Source organism: Elephas maximus, chromosome 3 (genome assembly GCF_024166365.1).
Source record: "Elephas maximus indicus isolate mEleMax1 chromosome 3, mEleMax1 primary haplotype, whole genome shotgun sequence".
NCBI classification, from domain to species: domain Eukaryota; kingdom Metazoa; phylum Chordata; class Mammalia; order Proboscidea; family Elephantidae; genus Elephas; species Elephas maximus.
The window spans coordinates 110,763,169-110,777,054 of NC_064821.1; the positions used below are offsets into that span (position 1 = coordinate 110,763,169).

Genomic DNA, 13,886 nt, shown 5'->3' on the forward strand with positions numbered 1-13,886 from the left:
AGATGTGAACTCAAGAGGTCTTCTTAGCAGAGTGTTCCCAGTAGCTATCTCCAACTGATCCTGAAATATTTGTGAAGATATACATCATTTCAAAGTGAAAAAATAAACACATAAAGCAAGGGAGTCTTAAGTTATTTGTCTGAAAGTTCATTTGCAAAGAGTGGCAAAAAATCAAAATGAATTTCTAATGGACCCAGTTGGAACAGTCCTCTGCTTCTTCCCATTACTTAGCCATCACTATCCATCTCCTTAGAATCTCATGGAAAATAAAAGTTCAGAATTTATGTGGTAACAGATGAACTTAACTGGACTGATAATGGCAAGAAGAAACCATTTGAAGAGGATGGACTGTGTAAATATGAATGCAGAGTGTTAAGAAATCATTTTTTTGAAAAAAGAAAAGCCTCTACATGAAGTGTAGAAACATAAGAAGCTTATTGTCTTAAAAGTAATTGATCTGGAGAAAATGAGTCAGCTTAAGAATAGTATAGGCAAATTTGTCATACCTTTATAATTGGCCGGTTATTCAGGGAAGCTGAAAATATTCTAGGCATAGCAAAACATTTTTATTGGTATGGCAGGGGCAAGAGCTAGCTCACTGCTCCAACTTTGTGTCAAACAATCAAGGTAGAATACTGCATGCATGGCACCCAGTGGGAGCAGTCCAATGTTCTTATAACTAAAAACTGATTTCTAAAGCATGACCTAAAATGAGAGCTTCATGCTGCAGGAAAACGTGTTTTCCTCATGGCTAATACAACATATGATCCCTTAGAGAAGTTCATTATTGTCTATTTATAGTCTCTATGCTTTTACTTTCCTTATTGTCAGATTTAAACATAACAACAAATAGGAAAATCCTTCAAGATAGAAAGCAAGCTATAGAGTACCCCTTTAATGAGGCTGTTGGTAGTAGCTGAGTAGCAAGACTAATTAGGAACTTTTTTTTTAAAACTTTGAGTTACTTAAAAATACTTATGTTATCATTTTGTTCCAGATATTGTATTATCCACAGTTTGTGAATAAGAAATATGTCACCCTGGAATGGTCTCTCATATATACATATGTATGTACACACACACACACACACACACATATGATTTCATCTTTTCCACACCAAAGAGGGAGGCAGAAGAGGCAGGTGCAGCACAGAAAGTCAAGTTGCCCAGCATCACCAAAAAAGTTATGAAGCCACCAAGAGATGCCACATTGTCTGACTTCCCAGCTATGTTTCCCAGTCATCTCTCTTCCATGTAGTTTCACTGACTGACTGCATCTTCCTCTTTATTTCTACGTGACAAATCTGTTTTTCAGATTTCTCACAGTTACTATATTTGGTTTTCTTTTTATTTTACAAAATTTTAAGGCTATGCTTAGCTATGTCAGAAACCCTGGAAATATGTCTAAGGGTCTACAAATGAAAGAACTTAAAATGTGTAAGGACATGGAAATTACACTGTAAGTGCTTACTTGAAACAAGTCATCTTCACACTGTGGAAAGAGCAGAAAAATCAACTAAATCATGTTGTTGGCTGCAACAGTGTTTTTATCCCAAAATGTTTATTTTTAACATGGCAGGATCATAGGAATGTCTAAACACTTCCCTCCACTGTATTCCCACACACCTGAACTGAAGAACACAATGAATGCACCAACCAGACATACATTGTGTATATTTTATCAAAGTAGCGGAAAACCTCCATCAAATTTCTTTCTGACATCACTACTCTCTTACCCTATTGCAACACTTTACATTTATGAACTGTCCCAAAGATGCCAAGGACCTCCAGGGCTAGGCAAGCCTTCCAGCTTCTGCCATAGACAGAGCTCCAGCTTCCCTGTTTAGAGGAAACAGGACCCAGAATGGCTTTGTCTGTAGACAAGGGCAGGGGTGACTCCAAATTACATTCACCACTGAGCTCTGTAACATCGTGCTGATCCAGATGTAGATTCTGGAGTCAAGGAAGGTAAATATAAAACCCGAAGAATTTTTATGAAACCAGCAACAGGGGAAAACAGGAAGATCAGAGAAGGTGGTGAAATCCTCACCAAGGCCAACGATTGCACAACACATCATGCCTGGAAGCACTTTGTCCCACCTGCTAAAACACTAAAAATTAGGAGTGTTTCAAATTATTTTAGAAATCACCAACCCCAGAACTCTCCCTTCTTGGAAGTTCTTCCATGGTTTCTGTCAGAAATTCCTTTTCTCTTTCTAAGAGAACGGAAACCTGCACGGAATTTCAGGGCTGGTAGTATAATAGACAACTGGGCAGATCCATCCCTCTTTGTAATTAATCAAAAACAGTCTAGTCTATAGTTTAGAGAAGCTGTGAATGTATGAGGACATGTGAAGGTCCACAAAGGGTTCAGTGTGTCTGGAAGACAGTAGTTCAGGGCCAAGCAAGTGAGGCTCAAGGGGTTACTACTAGGAATGGTTCTTCCTTGGGTGGAGAAGGGGAAAGAGAGGCTATAAAAGAACTGTGAGTCAGCAAAGGACCACAAGTCACTAAAGGACCACAAGTCACTAGGAATGACTTAGGACTGGTAGAGCAAAGGATAGAAATGAACCTCTCTGTCCATGGAGGTAAGGCTTTGCCTCTCTATCTCTTCTAGTTCCCTTTCTTCCTCATTCTGTCCCAGTGGAGGACTTGCTAATACAATTGGTCCAAGTCTAAGATATTTATTGGACTGAGTTCACTAGTGGGTAAGGCAATGGTATGTTAAAAGGCCACACACATGGTTTTCCCCTCCCCGGCTGGTCTTGTCTCCTAGTGGTAGGCAGGTCCAAGTAGGTGCTGACCTCAGCAGGCTCCATTTTCTCTTTCCCCAAGTATATGGGTGACTGCTTTAAGTACCTACATCAGTCATGCATCTATAGGGTGTTAGGGTTCCTAGATTTGGGCATGAACCCAGCAAGCAAGTGCTAAGAGGTCCCTGTTGAGGCCTTGAGCCTAAACTACATGTCACATGAAATTATGAGCCTTGCAGTGTACTCTGTTCTAACAAATAAATTATACACTTTGATTCTTGTTAGCTGCTGTTTCATGTGCATGGCATTCTGAAGAGTCTTGAGGAAGGACGGATGACTGACATAGGGGATCTGGGAAATCCCAAGTTCTCTAACAAACCCCACTCTCCACCCCATCAGTATGCTCTAGAGTGGGAAGCAGGTCTCTTTTAAATTGCCTAGTCTTTTATGCAAACCCTATGCTAGCTTGGTATTTATAGCTTCCTATCGCAGATGTCATTGCAGAGCTGTTCTTAATTATGTGATAGACATAAAATTATTTCAATTTTATTTTTATGTACAGATAGCAGAAGTTAACATGGGCATTCAATAAATGTTTATTGAATTAGACAAGACCCAAATTTTTTTACGTTCCTGAAAGAAGCATGACATGTCCCTATCCATTCCTTAGACACAAAGATGCAATTTTATTCATGCAATAGTATCAATACTGTTCTAAATGGAGGAAGGGATGTTTTCCCTGTTTATTTAAGGTGAACTGAAGTTAGAGCATCTAATAGTGACAAGTGTCAAGCTATTCTAATCAGCATAACTTTTACATTTACAATAATAGCACAAATTTCTGAATACCACTCCAGAAGTTTTAATTCACACTTGGTACTTACATAGTATCAATCTCTTAAAGGTTCCAAAGATCTCAACACACGTTTGCTCAGTACAACAGTCTTCATGCTGCTGTGAAAACTGCCCAACTCCTCTTTATTTCTACGTGACAAAACAAGGCAGAGAGAGATGGAATAACGTTTCCTATATTCTAGGAGAAGTACAGCACAGGAATGAGAGAGTTTGAGTCTGGCCACCTCTTCAACAGTCCTCCTTCACCTCCATCTCCCTTCCTGGGTATGACGAGACTCCTTTGATGGAAGGCAAGATGGCTGCCATCCTTCAGTTATCACAGTACTGTACCTTTAGAATGGACAGCATCAGCACTGTGATAACTGAGCCAGGGCAGCCTGTCAGTCACTGTGTCAGCCAGCCGCATCCTCACAGTGTGGCTCTGTTATTTCCTCCGAAGGCTCCCCGAGAAGTGAAGGACTGAAAGAACCCCTTCTGGTTCTAAGGTGTGGGGAGGCAGAAGAAAAAGACGGGTAAGAGCCCAGAAAGTGGTAAGGCTGAAATATTAAAAGGCCCTGTTGAATTATATTAGAATGAAACATGAACACACGATTTTTACATATTAATGAGGATGAGCAACCACGGGATTAGGCTCTTGCTCTGACAATACATCAAATATGCAGTCAGCTTCCCAGCTATGTTTCCCAGTCATCTCTCTTCCATGTAGTTTCACTGACTGACTGCATCTTCCTGACCTTAATCATTCATGCAATAAATATTTGTATTCCAAGACCACTCCTAGATGCCAAGGAAATACAAGCCGTGGTCAAAGTGCTCGTAATCAAACCTGGCGCTGATACTAGTTCGAATCTACCTAACATTCAACAATTTTCTATGTGCTTTCTCATTTAGTTTTCCCAAAAACCCTATGAGGTTGGCAGTGAATTATTCATTAATTCCTCAAAAACAGATTCTGGAAATAGGCTAGATTATCATTACCCCATTTTACAGAAAATAAAAAAACTAGAAGAGGTTAGGCGATTTTCCTGAGATTAGACCTCTAAGGTATGATCAACCTAGGCTCAAATCCACGTTTAATAATCAAGTTCAGTGCTTTTTTCTCTATCCTATCCTGGTGGTCAATTCCATCAACTGGATATTCAGTTTAGACAAACAGAAAGGGTTTCTGAAAACATCTACTTTTTGCTTAAGACTTTTTGTTTTCTCAGTACCTCAGATGATGAAGCAGAAACTAGTGGGATTTTTGGTTTTAGGAAGAAATGCACAACATTAGCCAAAAATGACTTTTATTTCTCTTGCTCTGAGAGGTAAGAATGTATTCGAATTGGTGACACTGATGATGAGTATTTAGCACACCTATGGGGTATTTTTCACAATATTTAGTTTATGCCAGTTCTACAGTTATGGTGGTACAAGAATGGTTGATCCCCTCATGAACGCCTTTTAAAAAATCAACATATACACGTCACTCATGTTGAAATTATCTGCACCTTTGAGACGTATCCTTATATGTCATTTCAGGGATGATTCTCACTTTTAATAAAAGGTATAAAAAGGTTCTGAAATTGGAATTCAGGCTTCAGAACATCAACTTATTTAAACCATGATTCACTCAGTTTTTTTCATGTCAGTCATAAAGTCTCAAGTTGTTTCAATATGAGTGGAACTTGACAGATAGTTGAAAAATAATTATGTTTTCAATTAGGCATTCGCTCAATTTCAAAGATTCATTATATGCAGATTAGATTATTAGCTCTGTACTTCAAATGAGTCAGATAGATGAATCAACTCTTTAGATCAGAAGTCAGATATAAGAAAATACAAAGAGTCTAGCTCAATTATTAACTTTAGGTACTACGAAACTGATCTTATCTTCGGCAAAGTAATATCCCATGAAATAATCCACCTACATATGAATTAAAAGCAACATCCTCTAAAGTGCAAACGTACTTAAAAGTTAAGGAGGTCACCACCTAGGTCTTAGCCAACTGATGTAATACAGAGTTAAGACACGAGAGGGCAACGAAGATTAAAAAAAAAAGAAGGTTGGCTCCCACAACCTAAGGTTCCTGGAAATAGTTGTGCGTTTTCACCCAAGTTATAAACATCTGTTACGTGAACAAAGACACTGATTATTTTAGAATAAAATTTTAGATAGCTGGTCCATCAAATAGGAGCCCTGGTGGTGTGGTAGCTCAGTAGTTAAAGTGCTTGGCTGCTAACTGAAACCCAACAGCCGCTCTGCGGGGAGAAAGGTGAAGCCGTCAGCTTCCATAAAGATTTACAGTCTTGGAAACCCTATGGGGCAGTTCTATTCTGTCTTACGGAGTCACTATGAGTCAGAACTGACTAGATGGCAGTGGGCTTGCTTTTGTTTGGTCCATCAATAAAGGTTAAAAAGATTACCACCTAACATTTCCTGGCCACAAATTGTCAGTTTTGGAAACAATGAATACTTACTCTAAAATAATGGGGGCTGAATAAGTACGGAAACAAATAAAGAACCCTGATATACTTAACAGTTATTATACTGTTTTTTTAACCAAGTGTGAGTACCAGTGCAACTGAATACATAAACATGAAGTATAAAAAATTAACTTAATATTTGTAATGTTGAAGTTTTTCAACCATGACCAAAAATGACACAACAACTAAACATTTTTGGTATACTAAGTAAGGCATACTTTTTCCTCTAATTTCATTTTTCTGTCTAAACTGGAAAAAACATCCAAGCTTCTAGTTAACAATAAAAAGTAAATTTCCATTATTCTGTGAATAGTTACATAAATTAGTATTTGCTTAGAACAGTTCTAAAGCAATTTCAAGGAAGAAAAACATGAGTTTTCAGAATTGTATTTTACAATTAATCAAACACTTCAAAGCTGTAAGTTTTGTTTCTTTATGGAAATTTTTTTTATAAACATGCATTTTAAAAAAGACTAAATATATCAGAAACCTTTCTTTTTTAATAGACTTTTCTGACAGGTATTGAATTGTAATCTAAAAATTTTTTAATTTAAAAATTGTTTTAATTAAAAATTTAATTAAAAAATTGTTTTAATCTAATTTTAAAAAGTCACTGTGGGTGCCCACGCCACAATATGGAAAGTGTACTGCGTGGTAACAGGAGAAAGAAAACAGTGACGTAAAATGCTTTCCTCCAGAGATCAAACTGATGTGACGATCAGCTCATCTATGCTAAAAATGATACAACTAAGAACAATTTCTTCATGCTCGATGTGCCTAATATTATCATCTAGAAAATCAGGTACTTCTGGCGAACTGGTATACCGAAGAACTTGCTTTTAAATAATGTGGAATACAAAAGTACACATACACACAAAAACATGTCAAATTCTTCTTCTTTATGGACTAAAAAATGAAAATGGGGTATTTTTATAACTTTAAATATTTGATTATATATTAAAGATTTGGAACTACCATGACATAAGCTACTAAAAAACCAAAAAGCCAAACCCGTTGCTGTTGAGTTGATTCCAACTGACAAAGACCTGACAGGACAGAGTAAAACTGCCCCACAGGGTTTCCAGGGCTGTAAATCTTCATGGAAGCAGACTGCCACATCCTTCTCTCGCAGAACGGCTGGTCGGTTTGAACCACCGACCTTTCAGTTAGCAGCCAAGTGCTTAACCGCTGAGCCACCAGGGCTCCTCAAACAAGCTACCAGTAATGCAAAATATCAAACTTTTAGATGAAAATAGTTTTTAAAAAATATAAACCCAGTAGTCTCGTATAAAGCAACTTTTTTTTTCAACTTGAAAATCATAATTCAACTCAGTGACATTATAAAATATGCAAATTTGACCAAACTGTGATATTATAAAAATGTTCTATAAACAAGAGATACTGAAATCTCAACTATGCTTTGTCAGGAGTATACTGAATGTATACTTGCATTTTAATGCAAAGCTTTGGTAGATTTGGAGTTTTCAAAAACTAGTATATAACCTCACTGGACCCATCTGGAATAAAAAACTCATCATACAAGGTTATGTCCACAGTAAGGCAGTGAGAAAGAAAGAGGAATAAGCCTTCTCCCTCATGTTGACCAGGATTTTCATCTTTAGAAACCCAAAAACTTCCAAAAGGCTAAAAATTTACAACTAAATGGACTGACCCCTATCTGTTATTACATGGGCATTTTCCCCTCATGTATATACTCAGCATAAATGTTTTTAATTCAGTTATTTACTCAGCAGTTGTTTTGCTTTCTGGTTTTGCTCTAGATTCCATTTTTCCCCCAGAACTTATATTTTACAGTCTGCTCACAGGTCCGTTTTATCCTGATTTCTCCTCTATATTGTACCCTTTTAGAATAACTAGTTAAAAACACACCTATACTTCAAAATGATTTACCATCTCTACAAATTCTGGTTGCCTCCAATTAATCTATGATTTCCTCATTACTGCAGCAATGCCATTTAAAAATTATAAATCTTAACGGACAGCTAAAAGGGGCAAATACCAAAGATTTGCACTGACCTTGAATTCTAGAGCCTTGGGCTGTTCCATAAACACTACACTTTTTTTCCAGAGTTCACCATTCTTGGAGCTTGTGATTGTATCTGTAAAATGAACACATTTTTACTTGTACCATATGCCACAGTGGTACTACGCTCATTATTAAGCACCATATTTGGTACTGTAATTTAATTCTCCACCATTTGTCTTATTTCCTCAAGTCAACCGTATTCTCCCTAAAGTCAAAGACTATTTTCCACATGTCCCGTCATAATCCTTATCACAGTCCTTTCCAAAAAGTGTAAGCTCAACAAATATCTGATTAATAACGAACTTCTTAGGTTTCTTAGGGATTCTCTAAGCAGGTTATCAACAAAGTATGTGTTTATTTCCATAAACATATGGAATGGCATTAGGCAAGGTACACGACAGCTTGTCATCTATAAAAAAAGGGGATAGTGCTAAATGGCACCAAGTCCCTTCCAGTGTGAATACTGAATCTCATTAGACAAAGGGAAACACCAAAGACACCACTCTCTCTATACGTGTCAGGCCCATACTTTGTTTCAGGGAAAAGAGGTCAGCAACCTTGTGGGCCCAATGGCTACCAGGAGAGTTGTGATGTGGGGACAGAAAGTACATGAAGGAGACACAGGAAAAAAGCAGAGAGGTAAGGAGGAAAAAGAGAAAACAGAAAGGCAAGTGGAATCATACGACGCCACGGAGAGTCACAACTACTACTGTGCCACACCCTGTGCTTTGATGTATTTTAGCATGCCCGCGAACCTTTTAATAAAGCAGCTACGGCCAGGTGTGTGAGTACTCAAATTTTCCCACGACACCCCTGCAAGCCTGTCCGGTCAGAAACTGTGCACATGTTGGTGCCCTGGGCTTTCCTATTGACCTCTCTGACTAGGGTATGACTCCTGCATTGAAATCTGTAAATCCGTCAGGAAGAGGTCTCACATGCTGTAAGAGTAACTCTTGGGGTCCCCAAATCTCCATATGAAATATAGCACTGGAAAGTAGATGCTGACAAACACAAACAGCAATATTTCACGCAGCCACCTCTTCTGAAATTAACCATGGACAGAAAATAGCAGATGTTATAGGCTGACGCTGTCCAATGGAAGTATAACGCAAGCCACATATAACCCGTTGCTGTTGAGCAGAATTCCAACCCATGGCAACCCTACAGAACAGAGAAGAACTGCCCCATAGGGTTTCCAAGAAGTGGCTGGTGGATTTGAACTGCTGACCTTTCAGTTAGCAGCCGAGCGCTTAAAACCTGTGCTACCAGGACTCCAAGCCATACACAATTCTAAATTTTCCAGTAGCCACATTAAAAAAAATAAACAAGTGATATTTAACAATATATTTTATTTAACCCAATATATCACTATTTGAACATGCGGTTAATACAAGACTATGAACGAGGTATTTTATTTCCTATTTTTGTAGTGTCTTTGAAATCAAGTATATTTTATACATACAGCACAACTTTCAAACACTAAATTTTCATCAGAAATATACCTGATCTGTATATAAGAAGCATACTGTTTCCAAACATGCTTAAAAATTTTCCAGTAGCCGAATCAAGTATCGGTTTTAAAAATGAAATTTAAAATTCAGTTCCCCATCACACTAGCCGTATTTCAAGTGTTCAACAGCTACACGTGGCTAGTGACTACCACACTGAGCCATGCAGGTATAGATAATTCTCTACTGCCTAGATTCTTTTAAAACTGAACCAGGGTAAAAAATGTCACCTTGTCAAACAAGTCCTTCTATAGCACCCACCAGGTGTCCAACATTATGCCAGTTATCTTCTGTCCCACTTCTAACCCTAAAATTGTCAATACTTCGGGGATGATCATTTAATTCAGCAGCCCTTCCCAAAGGCATAACTCTTTTAACTCAGAGAGAAAGGCACATCTTAATTCAGGGAAAGAATGGAAAGATCAAGATTCAAAGATACAGACGTAATATCTGAGCTAAAGATGAAAAAACCCTGATATCATTACATCTTTGTCTGGGATATTAGCCACTTTGCAAAACTTACCATCATTGTTTATAATGAGCCCCTCAACTAACACACTCATAGCAGCTGTCACTGGATCCTCAGATTCTTTCCCTTCCTCGAGTGTTTGCTCCTAGCTTCCCTTCTCCTTTATCTACACCCGACTCTGTAGAGCACATTCCAGGAGCCACTCTTTAATTTATTCTGAAAAGTGCCTGCTATTGTTGACATACCAAAACATATGAATAATTCAATAAATGAACCTCAAATCATTGTATTAATCATTCACTGGTCTAGGTACCCAAAGCCTATCTTGAGAAAAGCTTTTCTGAGGTACATGGAAAGTATCCCCCACCCTTCCCCAAAGGAACCAATTATAAACACTACAGCTTTCTCTCACTTCTCATTCACTGTGTCCCTCCTGCAACTGATTTAAAAGTTGATCTTCTGAAGGAGCTGGATTTCTAAGGTAGTTCTATTTTGAGCCTTCTTCCTGTTCTGAAGCTAAAGTTGGAAGAGCTTAGGTGGTGATGTCATGGAAGGAAGACTGCTGGCTCTTAGAGAAGGGTCTTCTCCTGCAGCTCTTGTTGTCCTTAGGGGCCACTGAGTCCATTCTGACTCATAGCGACCCATGTGATAGAGCAGAACTGCCCCATATGGTTTTCTAAGCTGTATTCTTTAATAGACCAGATAACCAGGTCTTGCTCCCACGGAGCTGCTGGATGGGTTCGAACTGCTTATCTTTCGGTTAGCAGCACAGAACCTAACTTACTGCATGCACTACCAGGGCTCCTTCCTGCAACTCTGGGGATGATCAAATGAGGGAAACTAGGGAGTGTTTACTTCTCGTCTCTTTCCCCTCCCTCCCTTTGGAGTCCCAGTCATTCATTAGCCAGAAAGAAAACAAGTTCAAATATAATTTACAAATAACCATGTAAACATATTTATGATTTACTTGTTAAGTATCTCATAAACGAAAGACTGGGAAGAAGGAAACGCCTCACTGTAGGAAAGATGGGTGCCAACCTCTTTCCTCCCCTTCCCCTCTCTAGCTTACCATAGGACTAAGGGCAAAAAGGACGTGAGGGGAAACCGGTAAGAATGATAAAGGGATTATAAGCCATGAAGCTTGAACAGGGAAATGTTGGGGATATTCAGACCAAAAAAAAGACCCCTCTTCCCTTCTTTTTTAGTTTTCTCCTCCCTTTTGGAGTGGTTAGACTTTGGGCTGGGTGTGCCTTCTGCTTAGGAGGCGTTTTTTGGCTCCGATGAACCAAGAGGGGCCAGGGTGGGGCTCAGGGATAGAGCCAGAGGCTGGCTGCTTATGCCTGGTTCTAGGCTAAGCTCTAGCCCAGAAGGGGCTGTTGAGGGAGAGCTGACAAGGATTAGAAGACCCAGTGGGGAACGACCAATGTGCACTGGGCTGAAGGGGGTCACCTTTCTCAACTTAAGCCTAGCAGCTAGTTGCTGGTTGGTGGGGTACAGATCCAAAGGGAAGGGGAAATCCCAACACATCTGTAGATCACAATTTGTGGTGGCGGTGGCGGTGGCGGTGGGGGGGAGGTGCCATGGAAGGGCGACAGGAAGGTTTGGACTTGCCGAGAGCAATGAACAGGTGAAAGAAGCACTTTTGGGCCAATGGGGGGTAGGGGGAGAGGGTTAGCTAAGAGCTTTGGGAAACAGGGGATTCCCTGGTTCCTCAGCTCACCCCTCCTCCAAAGCGAGAATAAGCATAGGTGTGGTCCTTCTCAAGGAAGGTGGCAGCTAGTGTGCCGGTAGATGAGTGAGGGAAAAAAGGTTCCTCGCCCCATAAAGCTAAGAGAAGCCCTGGGGTCAGCAATGGCCAGGAGCAGGTGGTCTCTGCCAAGTCCCCTCCCCTTCCTGAAAACAGACCTGGGCCAGCATAAATTACAGCAACGCACCCCCATCCTCAATACTGTTTCTCATAAAAGAAACTGCCTCTCAAGCCTACATAAAAAACTGCGAGCTCTGGTTGATGGAAATAAACAGGTGAGCCCGAAGAGAAGCGGGAAAAGATTCGTGGGGGGGGGGGGGCGTTCCCGAACGTGCAGAGAAATCAAGGCTGCCCTCCCTCCACACCCTCTCCCCTCTTCCCCAGGAGAATTTGCGTGGCAGGTTGTTAGCGAAAAATGCCAGTCTGACAGCCCCCTCCTCCACACCCCGCGCCCATTCTCCCTCCTACCCCGGGGTCCAGCATCCCGGCCTCGTGGTAGCGCCGGATCGCCGGGTGCCGCGCGGGGCTCGCCTTCGCCCCGGACAGCGGCCGCCGCGGGGACTCCGATCTTCCTCTCTCTTCCCTCCCTCCCTCCTCCTCCTCGCAGACTCCTCCCGCCGGATCTTTCATGTAAACAACATCCAGGCTCTATTTACAGTCGCTGCCGGACAGCAAGGGACCCACGCCAGCACCCTGGAAAGAGGCGGGGGTGGGGGAAAAGCGAGTGCGCAACATTTACACACACACCCCGCCCCGCCCCTTCGCGCCGCTTCCCTCCCCCCAGGGGGCCGGAGCGGAACGCCGGGGGTCTCCCAGCGCCCTCGTCCAACCTGCGCCGTTCCTGACACCCCAGCGAAGGCCAAAGAAAAACCGCGAAAATGCCCATGGGCGAGGTCTCCCCCTCCCACAGAAACGCATACACACACACCCCAACAACAACAAACCCAGCCCAGTAATAACCTCGGAGTCCGTCCCGGAGGGCGAAGCCCCAGTCCCGCCTTGCGACGCCGTCCCGGCGCCCCGCTTCCTACCCGGAGGTGGCGAGCAGCGTGCAGTCCCCGGAGGCGGCCAACGGCAGGCGCCCAGCGCCGGGCAGTCGCGCTCCCTCGCCCCCGCAGCCGCCCGGCCCGCCCGCCAGACCGCTCGCTCCTCTCGGCCCGCCTCCCGAGCGGGCGCCGACCCGGCCGAGCCCCGCGGCTGTTTGTGCGTGTGCGCGCGCGCAGCTGCCAGCCTCCCGCGACGGGCTCTTTACGGCCGCACTGCTTCCCGAGCCCCTGGGCCGGGCTCCCGCGCTCGGCGAGAGGGTGCCAAGAGCGCAACGCCCTAAGCTCCACACCGGCGCGCGGGCGCGCACACGGACGTCGACACAGCCGCACGGAATGAGCTCCGCGCGACCACAAGCCTCCCGCGGGCGCCGGGCCCCGCGCGCGCCCCCCGCCCCTGCGCACGCCCCGCGTGCCGCCCCCACACCCACCTGCGCCCCGGGGGGGTCCCGGGCCCCCCCTTCCTTTGTTCTTCCCGCTATTTGCATGAAGATTATCTAATGACGCAGCAAGGCTCGCCACAACGTGACCGTCGCCATTTTTCTGTTTTTATTCTATCTCTGCCATGTGATAGATTGGGGGTGGAGGGGAGCTGGGAAAGGGAGAGAGGGAGAGACAGGATTAAAAAAAAAAAAAAAAAAAAACTTCCGGGTCTCATGACCAGGAAGGGAGAAAAACAAAAGGGAGACTAGACACAACTCTAGGGGAAGGATTGTGTGTGTGTGTTTACGCGTGCGTGTGTACGCGTGCGTGTGTGTGTGTGTGCGTGCTCCCCTCCTCTGCTCCGAGGAGGCTCTAGCGGCGGGCAGGGTTCATCTCCCATCCGAGGGAGCCCAGCCGACCCCAGTAACTCCGGATCGCATCCTCTACCCGTGGCGGTCGTCTGTCCCAGCCCCATACCCGCCGCAGATGCTCCGTGAAGCTGTCAGCCGGGTGCCTTCCTCCTGTCGCCTCCACTTCCAGCCTGTCCGGCCCAGAGCTTGCGCTCTCGTTCCCGGG

At 42.9% G+C, this 13,886-nt stretch overlaps 1 long non-coding RNA gene across 2 annotated transcripts in view; it reads right to left on the reverse strand.

The window, feature by feature from the left end:
- The window catches only part of LOC126073159 (uncharacterized), a 45,926-nt gene extending 32,659 nt beyond the window's left edge, over positions 1–13,267 (reverse strand). Inside the window, exons 1-6 of one of the 2 annotated variants that reach the window (XR_007516671.1) lie at positions 12,805–13,267; positions 12,313–12,537; positions 8,111–8,193; positions 3,938–4,087; positions 3,637–3,736; positions 1,471–1,491 (exon numbers count right to left, since the gene is read on the reverse strand). This is a non-coding gene — a long non-coding RNA (uncharacterized LOC126073159). Of the gene's footprint in view, positions 1–1,470; positions 1,492–3,332; positions 3,737–3,937; positions 4,088–8,110; positions 8,194–12,312; positions 12,538–12,804 lie in introns of those variants that run through there. The other variant, XR_007516670.1, reaches the window with a different exon arrangement.
- Between the last annotated feature and the right edge of the window lie 619 nt (positions 13,268–13,886).